This window comes from Bos taurus, chromosome 23, assembly GCF_002263795.3.
Source record: "Bos taurus isolate L1 Dominette 01449 registration number 42190680 breed Hereford chromosome 23, ARS-UCD2.0, whole genome shotgun sequence".
NCBI lineage: Eukaryota > Metazoa > Chordata > Mammalia > Artiodactyla > Bovidae > Bos > Bos taurus.
In genome coordinates, this window is record NC_037350.1 from 5,538,821 (window position 1) to 5,558,756 (window position 19,936).

General features: G+C 42.3%; 1 protein-coding gene across 1 annotated transcript in view; it reads right to left on the reverse strand.

Moving 5' to 3' along the window:
• FAM83B (family with sequence similarity 83 member B) overlaps positions 1-13,998 on the reverse strand; it is a 96,295-nt gene extending 82,297 nt beyond the window's left edge. The window contains exon 1 of the mRNA NM_001205795.1: positions 13,934-13,998. The gene's annotated coding sequence lies outside the window, so the exon portion shown is untranslated. The remainder of the gene's footprint in view (positions 1-13,933) is intronic.
• Between the last annotated feature and the right edge of the window lie 5,938 nt (positions 13,999-19,936).

A 19,936-nucleotide genomic window follows, 5' to 3' on the forward strand; every position in this document is an offset into this window, starting at 1 on the left:
CTCCATACGTGGTCATCAAGAGAATCAGCCATCTTATCAAACTCATGAAAAGGACAAAACTAAGCAGCTGCAACTCGTTCTATAAATCCTGATGAAAATATCATTTGCTCACTATCTAATCATTTCTCAGTTTCCTTAATCTCTTGTAACTGGGGAATAGCATGGCGATCACTTTCACACCAAAATAATTCCAGGGTTTGTTTCTTATTGGCTGCTCTTCAATATATTGGCATCCCCAGTCTATACTATAGTTCAAATGGAAGAACATAAAGACCATGAATTTATGTTCATGACAATAAAACACAGTCATTTATTATATTTGGAAGCATTTATTGAGTAATTCCTGTAGAGAAACATGTAGGAGAAAGAATAAACACTTTACTGAGAAAACATGTACTTAATAGTCAAACTGCAGAGAATTACTCTATGCATGGCTTAAAATGAAAGAGAAATTAAGGCAAATTCCTCTTGGACCAATATCTGACCTATTCCTAAACTGTTTTTATTATGACATCAGCACAGCAAATGATCCAAGGAGTGGAACAAGGTAACCCGAACTGGTTGCATCTCGTGCCAAAAACGCTCCACCTCAGCCTGGTCCTGATCAATGTGTGTGACAATTATTTGTACCAATACATAGAAAAACGTTGATAAAGTTTACAGAATTGAACAACATGTATGTTAGATGACAGACTCAATATTCAAAATGATATACATAGTAAGTATTTACACAGTAAGATAATAAATCAACTGGATAGTATGAAACACAATACAATAAATTTTAAAGTTTAAGTTTATAGTAAAAACAGGATGGAGGAGGGTAGGGGGAAGATTATGTCGTGAAGAATATTTGAAAAACGGAATTGTTCATCCAAAGAGAACACAAAGAGAGACATAGTAGGGTAATCTTTAATTACATGAAATAGGGAAGGAGAATGATTTTAAAGGCAAACAACAAATCAGAGGTTGGTTCAGTGACCCAGAATGGGAAAAACAGCCTAGAATTTGACTTCTGCTCTGCCACATACTCGTAAGACCTTGGTCACTGTCATTTCAGGACTCCAAACCTCATATTCCTGTACTGATGGCAAAGGGTTTCTATAAAAGCCTTACTATCTATCTGCCATAAATATTGCTACAAATTTGTAAGGCAGTCATATAGGATGGATTTTATTTAGTAATAAGTCTCCTTTTTTTTTCTTAATTTCTACCTGTGTACTCTCTTTCTGTATGTATTCAGGCAAAGGACACATTTTTGGACAGAGTCCTATAACATGTCACAAGTTGGGTTCTGGGGGCACACCTTTTGCTTTAAAACTCTAAGATGACATTTATATTGCCTGCTGAAAAAAATTTGGAATAGATACCCACAAACTCACGAACTTCACTTAGAAGCATGGAGGTGGTTAAGAAAGCATGTTTCACCCAGGTGTGACAAAGACCTGCCTACTAAGTCCTGTCCTGGATTCTCCTGGGTCAGCCTCCACCATTCAGCTTCATTTTATTGAAGCTAAATAAACAACATTAAACACACCCATTTTCAAATGTAAAACAAAAGAATGAAAAAGCCAAGACAGGTGTTTCTCACTTCTGCTGGGATGCCATATGGACAACAAGCAGGCTACCGAACTACTCAAGAGCAAAATTATAACTTAAGAAAATTCATCCAAAATCAAAAGGAAACACACATAAAAATGAGAGTCCTTGTCTTTGAGTGGTGGTGTGATGGGTGATTTTTTTAAAACTCTTTACACCTTTCTGTATTTGCCAAATATTTAGTAATGAATTGGGCTTCCCCTGTGGCTCAGTTGGTAAAGAATCCACCCACAATGCAGGAGACCTAGGTTTGATCCCTGGGTTGGGAAGATCCCCTGGAGAAAAGAAAGGCTACCCACTCCAGTATTCTGGCCTGGAGAATTCCATGGACTGTATAGTCCATGGGGTCACAGAATTGGACACAACTGAGCGACTTTCACTTTTTTAGCAATGAATATATGGGATTCCTTGGTGGCCCAGATAGTTAAAGAATCTGCCTGCAATGCAGGAGACCGGGTTTGATCCCTGGGTCAGGAAGATCTCCTGGAGGAGCACATGGCTATCCACTCCAGTATTCTTGTTGGAGAATCCCATGGACAAAGAAGCCTGGTGGGCTACAATCCACTGGGTTGCAAAAAGTTGGACACAACTGAGCAACTAACACACACTTTTATCAATGAATATATATTGTTCACACTAGGGAAGAGGATGTTCCCACTGGGGAAAAAGAAAGTTGATAAAACAATTATTCCAACAGTTAATTTTAACTTTAGAAAACCCTCTTCTTTTTTCATTCATGTGCTAAGTTGACTATAGTAGGTAATTCAAAACACTGCATATAAAACAGTCTAATAACTATTACAAAGCAACACATGAACAGGTACAAAACATACAGAAAATAAAGCAATATTGTTACAGGGGCCATAAAGAAAATAAAATGAAAATAACTACATGTGGTTAATGCGGTCTTAAATAAGTAGCTGAGGGAGACAGATGCAGTGTCATCCCCAACTCTCAGGGAGTCAGGACCATGGCCAGGGCAAGGGGCAACCACAGCACTTCCAGCACCGAGCATCTTGTGTGGTGCGTCATGTAAAGGCCTTGTTCTCTACCTCTTTCCTAAGGCTAGGAGCCTGTGATCGAGGAGACTGTGCCTGTTTAGCACACTCATCAGTGCTCAGGATGGACATAACTGTTAAATAACCAATTAATCACATATTACCTTAAAAACTCAAACAGAATTAGAGTGGATTAAAGTGGTGCTTTAATCAAATGCCAGTGCAGGAGACTTAAAGAGACATGGGTTTGATTCCTGGGTCAGGAAGATCCCCTGGAGAAGAAAATTGTAACCCATTGCAGTATTTTGGCTAGAGAATCCCACAGACAGAGGAGCCTGGCGGGCTACCGTCCATGGGATCACAAAGAGTCAGACAGGACTGAAGTGACTTAGCACACATGCAAAGTATGATAGGCCCCAAAATACTGAAGTATAATTTTTTAAAAATGCTAAAACCTCTGTATAATGTTTGGGCTTCTCAGGTGTGTGCATGAAGTGTGAAAGTCACTCAGGCATGTCCAACTCTTTGCGACCCCATAGTCTATACAGTCCATGGAATTCTCCAGGCCAGAATACTGGGGTGGGTAGCCTTCCCCTTCTCCAGGGGATCTTCCCATCCCAGAGATCAAACCCAGGTCTCCCTCACTGCAGGCAGATTTTTTACCAGCTGAGCCACAAGGGAAGCCCAAGAATACTAGAGTGGGGCTTACCAGGTGCCTAGTGGTAAAGAATCTGCCTATGATGCAGGAGATGTAAGTTCGATCCCTGAGTTAGGAAGATCCTCTGTAGGAGGGTGTGGAAACAACTCTAGTACTCTTGCTGGGATAATCCCATAGACAGAGGAGCCTGGCAGGCTCCAGTTCATGGGGTTACAAAGAGTCAGACACGACTGAAGTGACTAAGCACTCACGCATGCTTGTGCAGAACTTGAAAGGTGTAAGCACCTATTTGTTTCTGCTAAGTGGAGCTTAGTTTTTCGGTAATACAAATTATTACCCTTTTGTAAAGCACTTTAAGAGAATAATCAGAAATCCAATGAGTACTGTAAAAGTTCTTAGATAAATCCATGCTCTCTATCAAAAAAAAATTAATTTCAAATGAGCACTTTATCAGAAGTATGGAGATGTTATTGTGTCACTTGGAGATTCTCCCTAAAATTTGTATTTTAAAGCGTTTAATTATGTTAAAGTCATTCTCAAAAGTGACTTCTCTGCACTTCATCTTAACAAAATAAAGTTCTAAGTCTTGCATTTTTCAACAGAAATAGTGATACAAATTAGCTGTAAAGCATGACTCATTTCCCTGTGTCATTAATGTCAGTTCTATTATTAAACAGATTCATTTCAGCAGGAAGAAAGGATTCACTGGGTGTTTAAATGAATTATGATTATAGATGTTTGGTGTGCCATTAACATGAAACTGGAGTAAACCATATATTCCTGAGCAGCCCTGAGAAGCTTCAAAGTCTATATTTCTTTTTACAACTTGATAACACACCACACAGTGAAGTTTCAGTTTATCCCTTAAGTTACCCTGATATAAACCCAGATTATGGTTCCAAGATGTAAATCTCTCTGTTCTAAAGGCAGGCAAAACTTGCAATAGGACGAGGATCTCCTTTCATCTTGAGAACTGCTAGAGTGTTAGGGGAAGTGATTTTTATAGTGACAGTTGTTAGAGCCAACAATATTGAAAAAACACAGCCCAGATATCCTCTGTGCTGGGTTCCAGGACAGCAGCTGAGAATTACCTTCAAATGTCTTCAAGGCCCATCTTCCCGTTTGAACTTGGGAGCTACACTCATCTCTGTCCTCAACCGTCTCTGTCAACACTCTCCCCAGGAACCTTACAGGTGAACACATCTGTCCACAGGTGACAGGCGAATCCCAGACCTGACTGCTCCCTTAGGCTCCAGATCCATATAGTCAATCGGTTCCGACATCTTCCCTGGGTACCTTTCTTTCTTTACCTTTAAAATTACGAGTTCATTCCCTTCTTAGGATCTTGACACTAGTTGTTCATCTACTCCTTTCTTACATGTCACGACCTTACAGAAGTCTTCCAGACTGCTGATAAAAAACAACAACAACACCCTGTCTGCCGTGCTTAATTCTCTAACCTGGTTTTATTTAACCTATATCACTTACCATGCTGTAAAATAGCAAAGGTATTTATTTGCTTGTCACGGCTTGTACCCCCCTCACTAGAATGGAAACCCCTCAAAGGCCACCAAACAGTATTCTAATTTACCAGTGCCCTTATCATAGTGCTTAGTACCTATCCCCACTGTCTTGGATAGGACTCATGTCTCATGTTCTCCTCTTGTGTTTTATTCTCTCTGTGTAATCACAAAGGAGAAATATCTATGGACCCATCTCTATGCCTCCATCCATCCATCCATCCACCCATCCATCCATCCATCCACCCACCCATCCATCCATCCATCCATCCATCCACCCATCCATCCATCTGCTCACCTCTTTGCCTTGCCTTTCCTCTCACTTCACAATACCCATCTACAGTTCCCTGATCCCACAGGAAGTGGGGTTCAGGATCTTTCAACCTCAGTTTCTGAACTTTAACAGAATTTATAATAAAGACTTGATATATTTAGCCCAGGGCATGGCAGGCAACAGGGCCACCTGGAGAGGAAGGTTGAACATGTGTTAAATGCACTCCTGGCCCACCTTTTGAGTCTATTTAAGGTAATAAAAGGTCAATCTGGCTCACATTGACACTTGCAGAAGAACAGGAGCTGTAGGAAAACATAATAATCCTGTGCCCCAACGTGAACTATAAGAGGCTTTCCAATACCTCAGTAAAAACAGTGTACTTAAAAAATGGAAGCTTCTGAATACAATGCCTTGAGAAAATGTATTTTGTGAAGGTATGTTGGGAACAGCCATTGAAATTCAAGGTGTTATAAATATTTAGCAGCAAAAAAATAATCTTGGACTGTTAGAAAGTAAACATTTAAAACCATGTGAAGATGATGTGAATACTGTACAAATTGACACACATTTATTTCATTAAAATGCTAAAAAATGGTAATAATATATCCAGCTCAGAAAAATATTAGTTTCAATTTGTGTGAAGAGCCATAAAAAAAAAAATCAGAACATCTAAAACAATACCAACTTCTAGTAGTCTTTTATTTGTCTTTTCCCTAGGGAGTCACTTTTAATCAAGCCTTCCTAGATATCACAATTGAAGTACAGTATTCCTCTTTTATTTCCTCCCAGAAATCCACCCCCCCAAAATGTGACTGGAAAAAGAGCCCATACTAAGTCAGCCCTTTTATTATTTTCTCAATAAGTTTCTTCACTGGTTCCTTTCGTTTGTTTATAAAACACATGCACACAAAGAAATCAGTCAATGAGGTCTAAATAAACACATTTCTTAAATGTATAAAATGCTGCTGGAATGTATAATGGACCCTAGGTCTTAAGGATTTCACAGGAACAGTAACCTCGGTTCCCCGTGACCTCTCTCCATAACTGTAGGAGGATGTAACAAAAGGCAATACCTATAACAATGTACACTTCTAAGTGGAAAGAACTTAGCACTGATCTGAAAGTGTGTTATCATTGGTTACATTATCAAAACCTATCTTCTGTTTGTTTCAGGGGTGTGTGTGTGTGTTAGTCGCTCAGTTGTGTCCAACTCTGCAACGCCATGGACTGTAGCCGGCCAGGCTCCTCTGCCCATGGATTTTCCAGGCAAGAATACTGGAGTGGGTAGCCATTCTCTTCTCCAGGGGGATCTTCCTGACCCAGGGATCGAACCCAGGTCTCCTGCATTGCAGGCAGATTCTTTACTATCTGAGCCACCAGGCAAGCCTCAGTTGTAACCATCCTTTATACCAACCAAGAAAGCAAGCCTCAGTTGTAACCATCCTTTACACAAACCAAGAAAGTAATTCCTGTCTCTGCAAAGGGCACGATTTTGTTCATTTTTTGGCTGAGTAATATTCCATAGTATATATGTACCACATCTTCTTTATCCATTCCTCTGTCTATGGACATCTACACTGTTTCCATGTCCTGGCTATTGTAAATAGTGCTGCAAGGAACACTGAGGCGCACGTATCTTTTGGAATTATGGTTTTATCCAGGTATAGGATGGACACAAAGCGGGGGAAAAGGAGGGGTGGGATAAAATGGGAGATTGGAAATTGACATAAACACACCAGTATAAATGAAATAGATAACCAATGAGTACCATGTATAGCACTGAGGTGGGGAAAAAAGAAGGTACAATATGTTTGCAGGACATATGTTAAGATAACCTGAAAAATGCATTCCAATATACATTAGATGCTGACAAATACTGTTTGACTCCAGTTATATACCAGATAACTAGAACAGTCAAATTCATAGAGTCAGAAAGTACACGGGTAGATGTCAGGAGATGAGGAATGCGGGGAGGAAGGGGGACGGGGAATGGGCAGTTAGTGTTTAATGGGGCCAGAGTCTCAGTTTAGAAAGGTGAAAAATTCACGACATGGATGACGGTGAGAGCTGCATACAACAATATGAGTATACTTAGTGCCACTGAACTGTACAGCTAAATATGGTTAAAACAGTATGCTTTATATTATGTGACTTTTATCATAATTAAAAACATTAAAAGTCATTCATATGAAATGTAAACAAAATAAACTGTTTGGGTCTCCCTCAAATAATGTTATTATTTTGCAATGATACGATATTAAAATCAAAGATAACAATTTGTTTCTTTAACTCGAATCATTAATGATTTTATTAAGTCACGTATTCCACATGTGATATCTTACTCAGGATGGTCAAGGGTTCTTGTGCCAAATTTCTGAGGAATACTATTCAGGATCCCATGGTTTTGAAGAGAGTTTATGCTCTTTTCCATTTAGGTTTCTTGTCCTAACTCTACTACGTACAAGGTGTAACCTGCTAGATGGGAGTAAATCTATTCTATAAACACAACACAGAGTGTAAAATAGTGTGAAGACACTGTCTTAATAACAGGGTTCTGAATTAGGCCTTTGAGGATGGACCAGATGTGACTGATTTTTCAGGAATACCTTTAGATGTGAGTGTACAAGAAGTGGCCAATTGCACAAACAAATGCTTTTGTAACAAAGCAATGTTCGTGTCACTTTCGATGTCTAGAGGCTGATGCTTTCTGCCTGGCATTAACAGACATGGAAATTGTAGACATAGGGTATTCTTTTAATTTTCTTTTGTGTCATTTTCCTGCTGAGATTTTTTTTTAAAGAAATATTCAATTATATGTATAAGTGGTTCCCTCCTTAGTTCTTTTGCCCTGTGAACTTTTCTGCATCAGACACTAACACTCAAAGTAACTCTTCTGTGACAAATCCAGTCTTTAATCCAGCCATTAACAAATATTTCAATTTCCTGCCCAGTAAGGCTGTCAGCACGCCAATATGCAGTTTCAACAACATCATTACCCTCTTTTTACTGTCTTATTTGCACTCTATTTGAATATTTTATTCCAACTTGAACTCATTCTATAAGTTTATGAAAAACAGAAAAATGGAAGTCTCCATGGTAGCGACAAAATGCTTATCTAATAAGCGGAATACAATCAAGGCAAAGATGGAATTATTAGGTATGCCAAATGAGGCAAATCTTTAGTTTTAGCCAGATGATCACTGTACATCTATTCCACTGGGAAGGAAAAGAACAAAATTTTTAAATGCATAAAAATGCTATAACTGTATTGTTAACCACTGTATTTAATATTAAAGTATAAGTGGAAATCATATTTATTACATATTTTGGCTGTTAGAGAATAAAATTTCCCTTGTAATTTATATTTTTAATATAATTTTATTTTACAGAGTTTTAGAAACATATAATGTGGAAGGGTAGAGACTTGAAATGATGGAGAAAGATGACAGATGGAAATGAAGACAGATTTTAAACAGATGAACAAAAACCATTATTTTATTGAACCCTCAAATAAAAGTGATCACACAGAATTTCAGAGCAGAATGACACACACCAGTGATCAAGTATTCAAGCCCTTCATGGCATCACTGAAACACTTGAGAGGCCGAGAGAATTTAAATACTCTGGCCAAAATCACCACTAACTCAGGTCTGATAATGTCCAAATTCACAAATTATTAGCAAACATACAGTATCTGCTGGGATCTTCAGAGAGCATGAAGGGAATACTAACAGACAGACAGAAGCAGGGATTGGGCGTGCAGGGCAGAGAAAAGAGGAGAGGAAGGAAAGAGAGAGGGGCAAAAAAAGAGAGAGAAGACCGAGGCAAAGAAAGAAGGGGCAAGAAGGAACAGTAAGGGGCAAAGAGGGGTCAGAAATGCTAAGACAGGACAAAAACGTTAAAGGGCAGTAAGAGACTAAAAAGCAAAGGAAGGGCTGAGACTGAAAGAAATAATAAAAAATTAAAAAGGAAATCATTGGGGAATGCTGTCAACAGTTCCTAACTTTAAAAACACCTTAACTTTATTTGACTTTTCTCAAACAATTCAGGAGTTACATTTATTTGAGAAAGACGTAGATTAAAAAAAAAAATCAGGAAACAGCTGTTGAATGAGTCAGATGAGACTGAGCATTTAGAGGAACTCGCTGTTCATAGTGAAGCCATCATCGCTGTGCGTGTATACAGATGACAGTCAGACACCCTATGGTGAGCAATTCTATCATGGCCATTGAGGTGGAAGATGCCACACCGTAGTGCTCTGAAAACTGCCTTTTCTTCCCCAAGTGAGTAATGCTTATACAATCTGAGAAGCAATGGAATAATAAAGAGATCTAAAACTCTCCGAAATGAAAGCTGGATAACAGAAGTGGAAATAATGAGGTTCCAGTGACACTCTGGGGAGACCTTAGCTAACGTTATTTTATTGAACCCTCAAATAAAAGTGATCACAGAGAATTTCAGAGCAGAATGACACACATCAGTGATCAAGTATTCAAGCCCTTCATGGCATCACTGGAAAACTTGAGAGGCCAAGAGAATTTAAATACTCTGGCCAAAATCACCACTAACTCAGGTCTGATAATGTCCAAGTTCACAAATTATTAGTGAACATATACAGTATCTGCAGGGATCTTTAGAGAGCATGAAGGGAATACTAAATAAAGGAACCTGATGCATTAATATCTGTTTGTACTTATTATTAGGTTCATAACAATGAACTTCCTGAGAGCCAAAAACAATGCTAACCCCATATTCCCAGAGCAGAACACACTGGTGAGGGCATCATAGCCAATATATGTATGTTTAATAAATGCATAGAGCACAAGCCTGAACAGGAACTAAAGAGCCTCCTGATGAGGGTGAAAGAGGAGAGTGAAAAAGATGGCTTGAAACTCAACATTCAAGAAACTAAGATCATGGCATTCAGTCCCATCGCTTTATGGCAAAGAGAATGGGAAATATGGAAACAGTGGCAGATTTTCTTTCCTTGGGCTCCAAAATCACTGAAGATGGTGGCTGCAGCCATGAAATTAAAAGACGCTTACTCCCTGGAAGAAAAGCTATGACCAACCTAGATAGCATATTAAAAAGCAGAAACATCACTTTGCCTTCAAAGGTCCATGTAGTCAAAGCTATGGTTTTTCCAGTAGTCATGTATGGATGTGAGAGTTGGACCATAAAGAAGGCTGAGCACCAAAGAATTGATACTTTTGAACTGTGATGTTGAAGAAGACTCTTGAGAGTCCCTTGAACTGCAAGGTGATCAAACCAGTCAACTCTAAAGGAACTCAACCCTGAATATCCATTGGCAGGATGGATGCTGAAGCTGAAACTCCAATACTTTGGCCACTTTATGCAAAGAGCTGACTCACTGGAAAAGACCCTGATGCTTGGAAAGTTTGAAGGCAAAAGGAGAAGCGGGTGGCAAAGGATGAGATGGTTGGATGGCATCACTGACTCAATAGACATGAATTTGAGCAAACTGTAGGAGATAGTGGAGGACAGGTGTGCTACGCGGTCCATGCGGTCATAAAGAATCGAACACGACTTAGAAAATGAACAACAGGGGCACAGAAGCACAAAATTATAACCTTTACACATCATGAGTGCATAACTTTTGTATTAGATTCTTTAAAGCATGCTGCTCAGACTTCCCTGGGGGCCCAGTGGTTAAGAATCCACCGTGTTGTGTAGGGACACAAGTTTGATCCCGGGTAAGAGGACTAAGATCCCACATGCCGCGGAGCAACTAAGCCCCACAAATAGAGAGTCTTTACACATCAAGGAAGGATGACATAGAAAAAAGATCCCGCATGCTACAACTAAGTCCCACAGCAGCCAAAGAAAGAACGCCATTGAAAAAAAATTTAAATATAGGCTGCTGCTAGAAATATGGAGGTTACACCAGACCCTACGCCAGTCCTTGAGAGACTGCCCACTACCACCGTACCTACACCAAGGATGGGCTCAGCCTACAAATTATTTGACACACAGCTCAGAAGATGAATGCCCTGTGCCTCTAGGGGACATCTGGCTTCACTCTTAAGGACAGTATGAAGAATAAAACACAAACTGGGTAGTAATTAGATGTCCCCCGAGGAAAAGGTTCCTTGTATTAGCCACGATCATGTGACTCAAGCAAGTCCCAAAGTAGATGTGTCCAGCGGGTGAATATCCCTTATCTTTGGATCATCTCTCCAGCCCAGGTGCATCTTCCTCACAGCATCCAACTGCTCAAAACATCTTTTGCCTCCCTCAACCCCTGTTCCTAACCTCTTACATGCGCTAGCCTCTCAACTCCTCAAAAACCCTCCTTTCCTAATGGAAGTTAACTGGCTCCCACTCAAATTCACCTCCATGCATCCCCATTCCACCATTCCCCACCTTCAGGATCAGCCACCCAGAGTACTCATCTCCCAGCTGGCAGATGCTGATCCCCTTTGGAGCCTGGCTCTACTTTGCAGGGTGGTAGGAAGGAAGAGTCACCTGAAGGCTCTGGCATGTTTGCTCAGAGAAATGTTGGTGGATTTAATTCTTGATGGAGCTTAGGTGATATCTGTATAAAATTTAACCCATGGTATCCTTAAAATCCATCATTTAGAATTGTGCTTCCATGGTGGTGGCAGTGGTGGGGGGGGGGTGGCATTCTGATATTCAATAAATTCACCAACAAAGTCCTAAAATACCTCGCACTTCCAAGTTAGAAATAATTAAACAATCAAAAGTATATTTAAAACATTGTGTTTCACAGACTCTGTGAAATTGTGAAACATCCCTGGAACACTTACACTTGGCAAGTTACATAGGGAGAGACATGAACTTACCTAACTAGCTATACAAGGACAACTTGTAAGTTTACAAATAATTAGTTAAATTAAGCTAAGTGTGGGGCCTTTTCAAAAGGTCTCCTCCTACCAGATTTATATTATGGAAGAGGCCTGATTTACTGGAATCACATTTTCAGCACAAGGTTCTCCAAACTCGAAGGATCCTTCCTTTCCCAGCCTGGAAACTCACAGTTGTGTGATGCAGTGGACAGGAAGCAGGAGGTGAGTTGTTACAGGATGACTAAGTCACGATCAAGAAAAGCTCCACCACAAACTGTAAGGAGTATGGTAGCAGGAGGGGATATAATAGAAAGAATAATAAATTAACTAACCCATCCCAAAGAGTTTAGTCAGTTATGGTTAAAGCAACAACCTCCAAAGAGTGATCACAAAAAAACGTCACTGAGTCAGCAGCAAGAGGTGTGGTTTGTCTTCCTGTGTGCAATCCCTTTCAGCAGTTGTTCAATGGGTGATGCTTCCCACAATACATTCTGAGCATCTGGGGTCTAGAAGGCACCAACTTGAAAGGCAGGATCCACCTAGCCCCTCAGGCAGGCTCTGCTGGGTGCAGCCAGCTTCCCTCACAGGTGTGTATACCACGTGCGCCTTAAACTCAAAACCAAGGGAGGCAATATTGACTGGAAGGTGTGTGGGAGCCTCTGTCACTCCGGGATCAGTAGGAAGACAGGGAGAAATCAAACAAAACCAAGGGCCCAGCCCACCCCTGCCCGATCTGGTTTCACACCACTCCCCCTTCTTTGGTTATTCTGGAAGACCAAAAAGACCAGCTTTCTCTTTCCTCACTGTTTCCTAGGCTATTTCTTGTCAAGTCTGATTCAGCATCAATCATGGACTTCCCTGGGGTTCTCCCTGTGTTGGGGATAACACAAGGGAGAGGGGAGGTGCCTGGCGGTAACCTGGCAGAAGAATCTCTAGGGGAATCTGGAAAGGAGCCCTGGGACATCCAGCCTCCTCTCGACTACTGGCCACCAGCACGGCTCTTTTCTACTGTTCCGGCCTCCTTGGCTCTTGAAGTGAAGTGAAGTGAAAGTTGCTCAGTCGTGTCCGACTCTTTGCAACTCCATGGACAGTCCATGGAATTCTCCAGGCCAGAATACTGGAGCGGGTACCCTTTCCCTTCTCCAGAGGATCTTCCTGACCCAGGGATCGAACCCAGGGTCTCCCACATTGCGGGCAGATTCTTTACCAGCTGAGCCACCAGGGAAGCCCTAAGACTTTAGCTCTTAACTCCACTTTTAGCCGCATCCCTCTGGGCACAGTCCCCAGGCAGACCTGTGCTCCCGGACCGCCAGCCTCTTCTCTATAAAGCACTGTTGTCTTCACTCACCCGTAATTCCAACGTCTGACACACACATGTTACCTGCTCCTCACCACCCCCACGCCCCATGGAGGTAATCATTCTCCCAACAGGACACAAAGAACAGGCCTAACGTCTCCATGCGACTCGCCAGCACTAATCGCCTCTCCTCTGAGGGCCACCAGCACCCTCAGCAGCGGTTCTCAGAATCTGATAGGAAGCAGAACGACCCGGCGAGCTTGCCAAGGTCACAGACCCAGGGGCCGGGAAACTCAAAGTTTCTAAAGTCTGGACCCCTCTGAGAGCAGAGGCGGGACCCACACAAACGGGAGAGGGTGTCCAGGCAAACTTGGATTTTCCTTTTTGAGCTCGGTTCCCCACGCGGGATCTGAAGTACACCCACGGGCTGTACAGCCGCGGCTCCCGCACACGCGCCCCTCCGGGACCCCCCGCGCCGTGGACCCCGGAGCCACGAGGAAACGGGATCCAAAGCCCACCGCGGGCGGCGCGGGTCCCTGGGGCGGCCGAACGCGGGCCGCCAGAGACTGAACTTTGCAAACTTCCTAACCCGCGCGCCCAGGAAAGAAAAGCAGAAAAGCGAGGACCCGACTCTGCACGCCCGCAACCGTCCCATCCCGCGCGCGCGCCCTGCCCTCCCGGCCGCCCGGGGGTGTCGGCGGTCCCCGCCCCCGTCGTCGCCCCGCACCCTCCAGGGAGGATCGGGAGCAAGGACCCCACTCACCGGCCGGGAGCGCCCCGCGCCGTGCACAGCCGCGCCCGCGCCGAAGGTTCGCGTCCCAGGAGGCCCAGGGCGCAGGAGGCGGGGAGTCACCTGCGCGTCGGGCGGCGGAGGGCAGCGCGGGCCCGCCCGGGCCGCGCCTCCCGGGCCCAGGTGCAGCGCCGGCGAGGGCGGGGTGGGGACGGGTTGCAACAGGTCCCGCGCCGGGTCGCACCGCAGCGCGCGCAGCTGGCCAGCGTCCCGGAACCTGTCCGAACCCAGACATCCAGCCCTCGGCCGGGAAAGTAGAAAACCCTTCTTTTTCTGTCCGCCCTTGGGGCTACCCAGCCTCGACAGGTCCAGGCATCCGGGCCCGGGTGAGCAGACCCCCCGGAGGCCGGCGGCGCTCACCTGGCCGGGGGTGAGCGCGCTGGGGGGGGGGGGGGGGGGCGGACCCCCTCCCCGGTGCGCTCCCGGCTCAGGAATGCGGCAGGGGCGGTGCGGTGGGAGCCGGGCTGGGACCACCCCCGGGGACCCGGCGGACTCGGCTCCCCGGAGATAATTCTTATCAGCAGCCGGCCTTGCAGACCCTACCCCGCCGCCCGCCCGAGTGTATCCGGACTTGGAGGGGAGCAGGCAGTAGAAAGGTGTCAGACAAAGTGCTTGTGAAGTCACCTTTTTGGAAAAGAGAAGAATTTTAAGTATTTCAGAGATGTGCGACTGTCTTTGGATTGTCCTGCCTACTGACTTGGAATGAAAGGAAGGCCTGAGCGAAAAGCAGGTCACTCGGTGGGGTGCCATGGAGCAATGTTGTGGACCGGACCGAGAGACACTCTCGTTTGGTTTGAATATAATTGCAGCAATTAATAAAACGAATTTTATATTTTCTCGTCTACATCTCAGTAAATCTGTTTCGAGTGTTTCTGATAAGTGTATCATTGCGTTGTCTTCAAGGTCTAGCCATTTGCCATAAATGTTTAAGATGCATCCCAGTAGGGAGAAAAATGAATCTTTAGGAAAAAATAGGCATATTTTGAACTTCTGGCGGGATGTGTCAATTATCATAAGCTGGCATTGACTTTTTAAATGACTTTTATGGTTATTTTGCCCGAAATAAATAACTTGAGGAAAATGTTAAACTGATGAGATTTGAGTTAGGTCCTCCTGAATGATGAGTAGATGCAGGCGAATGAAATTTACATTTTCTAGATGTTGAAACAGAGCAAAAGACAAAGGTGGAAACTAACAGTAAGTCCCACCACATTGCAAAGCTAAGCTTCCAGATTGTGCTATTTGTGATCTGTAGTCTCTCTTCTTTAATAGCAAGTGGAGAATATTCTTGTTTTACACATTTAACTTCTTTCTTCTCTTTCTGCCAGTTCCCATGTTTCACCTTTTAATCTTTTTGCAAATCTGCTCTTCATTTTTCACATGCAATCTTCTGACTCACTCAATCCATGTTCTCTGTGTGGATTTTCATTTACTGTGAGCAACTGGTTTAGTCCCTAAGTCATGTCTGACTTTTGCGACCCCATGGACTGTAGCCTGCCAGGCTCCTCTGTCCATGGGATTCTCCAGGCAAGAGTACTGGAGTGGGTTGCCATTTCCTTCTCAAATATAAGCACCTGAAACTACGTTAATAAATATATGCTTATCTTATTTTAAAAACAAGAGTATTTAGACTAAACAAATTAAAAGGGCCCATGGGAAGTTGAATTTTATTAAGATATGCATTCGTACATAAAGCAAGTGAAATCGCAAAGAAGGATATCTACTAAGATGTTAATTATTCTAAACAATAAAAGAGAGGAAACTATAAGAAGAGAGGAAGAATGTATTAAAGGCCCTATACTAAGGGCTTTCCATCTTTAATGGGTTAAGAGACTGTATCAAATTGACATGACACCTTAAGGAGCCTGCAAGCTAGACGAGGGGACGGCACACAAGTACAGCAAACAGAACTAGCATAAGCCAGTGAGAGGAACTTTAAATGGAAAGCTCCGGGTGCTTTCCGGGCAAGAGGAAGAAATGATTAACTGCTTAGATCATTGGGGAATGCAAGCAGAATTTCACAGAAATGTTGGAATTTGAATTGAGTCCTGACTGATAAGCAAACTTGACAGAAGATGGAAGCTGACATACAACTAGGTGCTGAGATCACAGAGGAAAGGTTAGAGGCAAGAAAGTAAAAGTGAGTTCTGGGGCCCTGCACAGACGTGGCCACACATGGCCATGGTTGTGCAGGACTGCGTTGGAAGGTAAGTTTAGGAATAAAGCTTGCAGATATTTCCTCACCTGCAGAATGCGATCATAGTTTTTTACTGCCTAGGATTGCTGTAAGAATTATGAATTATGAATAGTACTTGTAAAACCCTGATCTGGGCTCTGATGTGTGGTAATAAGCAGCCACTATTGTTACACTTGGGCTCGGATTGTGAAGATTCCTGACTGTAAAGCTGCAAAGCGCAGACCTAGTACCTATTGATGGTGGAGTAATGACTGATCTCAAAGTTGTTTCCCACCTAGATAAATTCTAGAGTGTAAGAAAGAGCAGTTGGGCCAGCTGTGGTCTCAAAAGGGTGGCAGGGTAGCAGCAGTGACGCCAGAAAGGAGACCAGCTGACAACCACTGAGACCGAAAATCAGTATCATTTGGGGTCAGAGCGGATGTGGAAGTTTAAATGAATGAAATAAGAAATAACCAGAGTAGCTAAAGGTTGTCAGTGGGGAAAAGAAATAAACGAGCCATGTATGTGAAAAGCAGTCTTCCTACTTTTCAGGAACAGGGTCATGTGAAATTTATTTCTGGGGACCTCTCTAAATCTATAAACATTGTGAAAAGGAAACAGCAAAGGATAGAAAGAACAGAAAGGAATAAGATCCAGACAGTGTGGGAAAGAACACATAAACCTCAGTCTTTCCTGTGAAAACTCTGCTGAGTATGTTCTAACCTTTATTTTTTTAAACAGCAGCATAGATTGAAACCAGAAACTAAAAGTAGGATTTTACAAATAATTTTATACTTAAAACATAACAAACAAGATGAGTGAGAAGGTGGTATTTATGACTAAGAGGCTGCAAAGACAATATTTATTGATCAAACAGCGAGTCCATCTTTATCCCATTCCGCAAAATTCAGGCTGAGGTCCAAGAACGAAATAGCGGCACTGAAATTTCATTGAACAGAGCTTCATCTATCGCCCGTATTGAGTTCACGTACACAGGGCATTTCAAAACAGTATGAGGTATTTTTTCTGACCCTCGAAGTACTTGTAATTTAATCGAGAAGACAAACTATAATGAAATAGAATAACAGAGTAATATATAGATGCACAGAAGTATGCAGAAAAATAAGAGAGAGAAATCATAGAAGAGAAAAAAACAACTAAAGTTTATTGGAAAATAAGAAAATTTATATTCTCAGTGACTATTTTTTCTGTTTATTTTGCTTTTAACAAACCTGTGTCCCCTCAAAATGTCTTAGACAAATGATAAGAAGCAATTTCAATGAATCAGTCATTATTTACAGACCAAAGGAGCACTAAGCTTCTGGTCCTTTCAAGAGCTTTAAAATAAACATTTTAGCGCACTTCAAGGCAATGCCTTCTAGGCAGATAAAGCCATTGATACAGAAAGAATGTCACATCTAACAATAAAAAACTAGCTGTGCATATCAATAACATTTTCCCCTAGTACTTTGGGGAAAATTAAGAAGGAAAATCCCTATCAGTGTTGGGCAAAAAGCACTGTTGGATGAATAATCACATGAGTTTAATTGTCTTATGACATTTCATGTATGACGACTGTGGAAATCATTGAAATGAACATCTTGTCTATGTTCCACATTTAATTTGTTTCATAAGGTAAGTGTCGTTAACTCAACACATATTTATTGAGAACTTTCTGTAGGAAAGGCATCATACCAGACACTAGTTAGAGCAGAGGGTGGAAAGTTAATTAGGCATAGTAGGTATGCCTAGAAATCAGCTGTTTATCTGAATCTTTGGGGTGTGTGTGTGTGTGTGTTCATGTGTGTGTAAAGATGGAAGAATTTTAAATACAATCTAAAGTCCAAAACGATGCTGTGAGTCTTTGTGAAAAGAGGTATGGAAAAAATGCAGTTATATATAAATAGATACATGTGTGGATTAATCATTGGTTTTAAAGAGAAACAAAATGGTAATTAAAATGGAGAAAACCATCCTCTTATATTTTTAAATAGCCCATTAGGTCCTGCTACTGCTAAATCACTTCAGTCGTGTCCAACTCTGTGGGACCCCATAGATAGCAGCCCACCAGGCTCCCCCGTCCCTGGGATTCTCCAGGCAAGAACACTGGAGTGGGTTGCCATTTCTTTCTCCTACCTTCTCGCAAATGCATTTTCTCTTCAATTTGGGCAGAACAAATAGCTTGCTTACATTTTTTATGACCTCCACACATAACTTTAAAAATCTTTCCAGTATTTACTAGTATAATACATAATCATGCAAGGAAATAGAGGGACAGAACATGTAGTGATGCTAACAGAAGATATTTAATGAAATGTACTGATTATTGTACCTACTTTTTTTTTTTTCATTAGTGGGAAACACTATTTCCTAAGATGTATGAAAATTGTCCAGTTTAAATATCTTTACAAAGGCTTCCCTTCTGAAATATCGTTAGCTATATTATCATTCTTATGGATGAATGTGAGTCTCCGAAGGCAGTTTAGAGTGGCAATATGCGGCAGCCACGATCACCAGTGTTATTAACATGATCACTAACATTCATCACTCTCCTATGCTGTATGAATTATTTAGAGATACATCAGCAGTGATCACTCTAGGTGTTCTCAAGGTCATTCCTACCTGGAGTGGATTTCACAGAGGACAGTTGAGGTCTGAGGTGTAGCTTGTACTTTTGCAATTAAAGCAATGAGGGGGCGGGGAGTGTGAAAACAGGAGCAAACTGCCAATTCTCCTGCCTCTTCTGGAAGGTCTAATTTGGGACTGTCTGCAATCCCATATCCCTGTCTCCCAGACATATCATGTTTACTTGCCCTTCATCCCTTTGCCCACATCTGCTCTGTGGATCTCTATCCTGTGATGCCTGCCCCCTCTCCTGTCTTCCCTTCTGCCCCCCTGCACGGTTGCTATTGCTCACCACCCATCCCTATCCTTACAGTGTCTAATTCTAGCTTTGACTAGTGTGGGCTTCTTAAAATTCAAAAGCCTTCATCTCTTTATCACTTCTCTGCCAAAAGTGTGCAACCTTATACAGTAAGTCTCCTACATATGAACCTTAAAGCTGCGAATTTTCAAAGATGCTGTAAGATTGAGTGGAAAGCAGTGTGCCCCCTGCCTCCAATTGCCGATGATCCTTCAGCTCCAAGATCTCCCACCTCCTCTCCATCCTCCAATAACTCTTCCTGCCTGTTCACTCAACGCCAGCCCTTGTATGCCAGCTATTGTGCTACTGTACTTTGTACTACAAGATTAAAAATGTGTTCTTCATTTTTGTGTTAGTTTTTATGTATTACTTATGTGAAAAGTATTATAAACTTATTACAGTACAGTACTATATAGCCGACTGTGTTCGTTGGGTACCTGGCTAACTTTGTTGGACTTAATGAACAAATTGGACTTAAAAACACAGTCTCAGGATGGAACTGGTTCTTTTTTTTTTTTTTAACTTTACAATATTGTATAGGTTTTGCCATATATCAACATGAATCTGCCACAGGTATACACGTGTTCCCCATCCTGAACCCTCCTCCCTCGTCCCTCCCCATACCATCCCTCTGGGTAGTCCCAGTACCAGGCCCAAGCATCCAGTATCATGCATCGAACCTGGACTGGTGACTGGTTTCATATACGATATTATATATGTTTCAATGCCATTCTCCCAAATCCTCTACTGGACCTGCTCCCAAGGGGTAGAGGAACTGAAGCAGGGGTGAGATCCTCACGTAGGAGCAGTAGTTTGGGACAGAGCAGAGGCATCTGAGGCCGTTGGAGAGGGAAGCAGCTGATCTGTAACGGTCTGA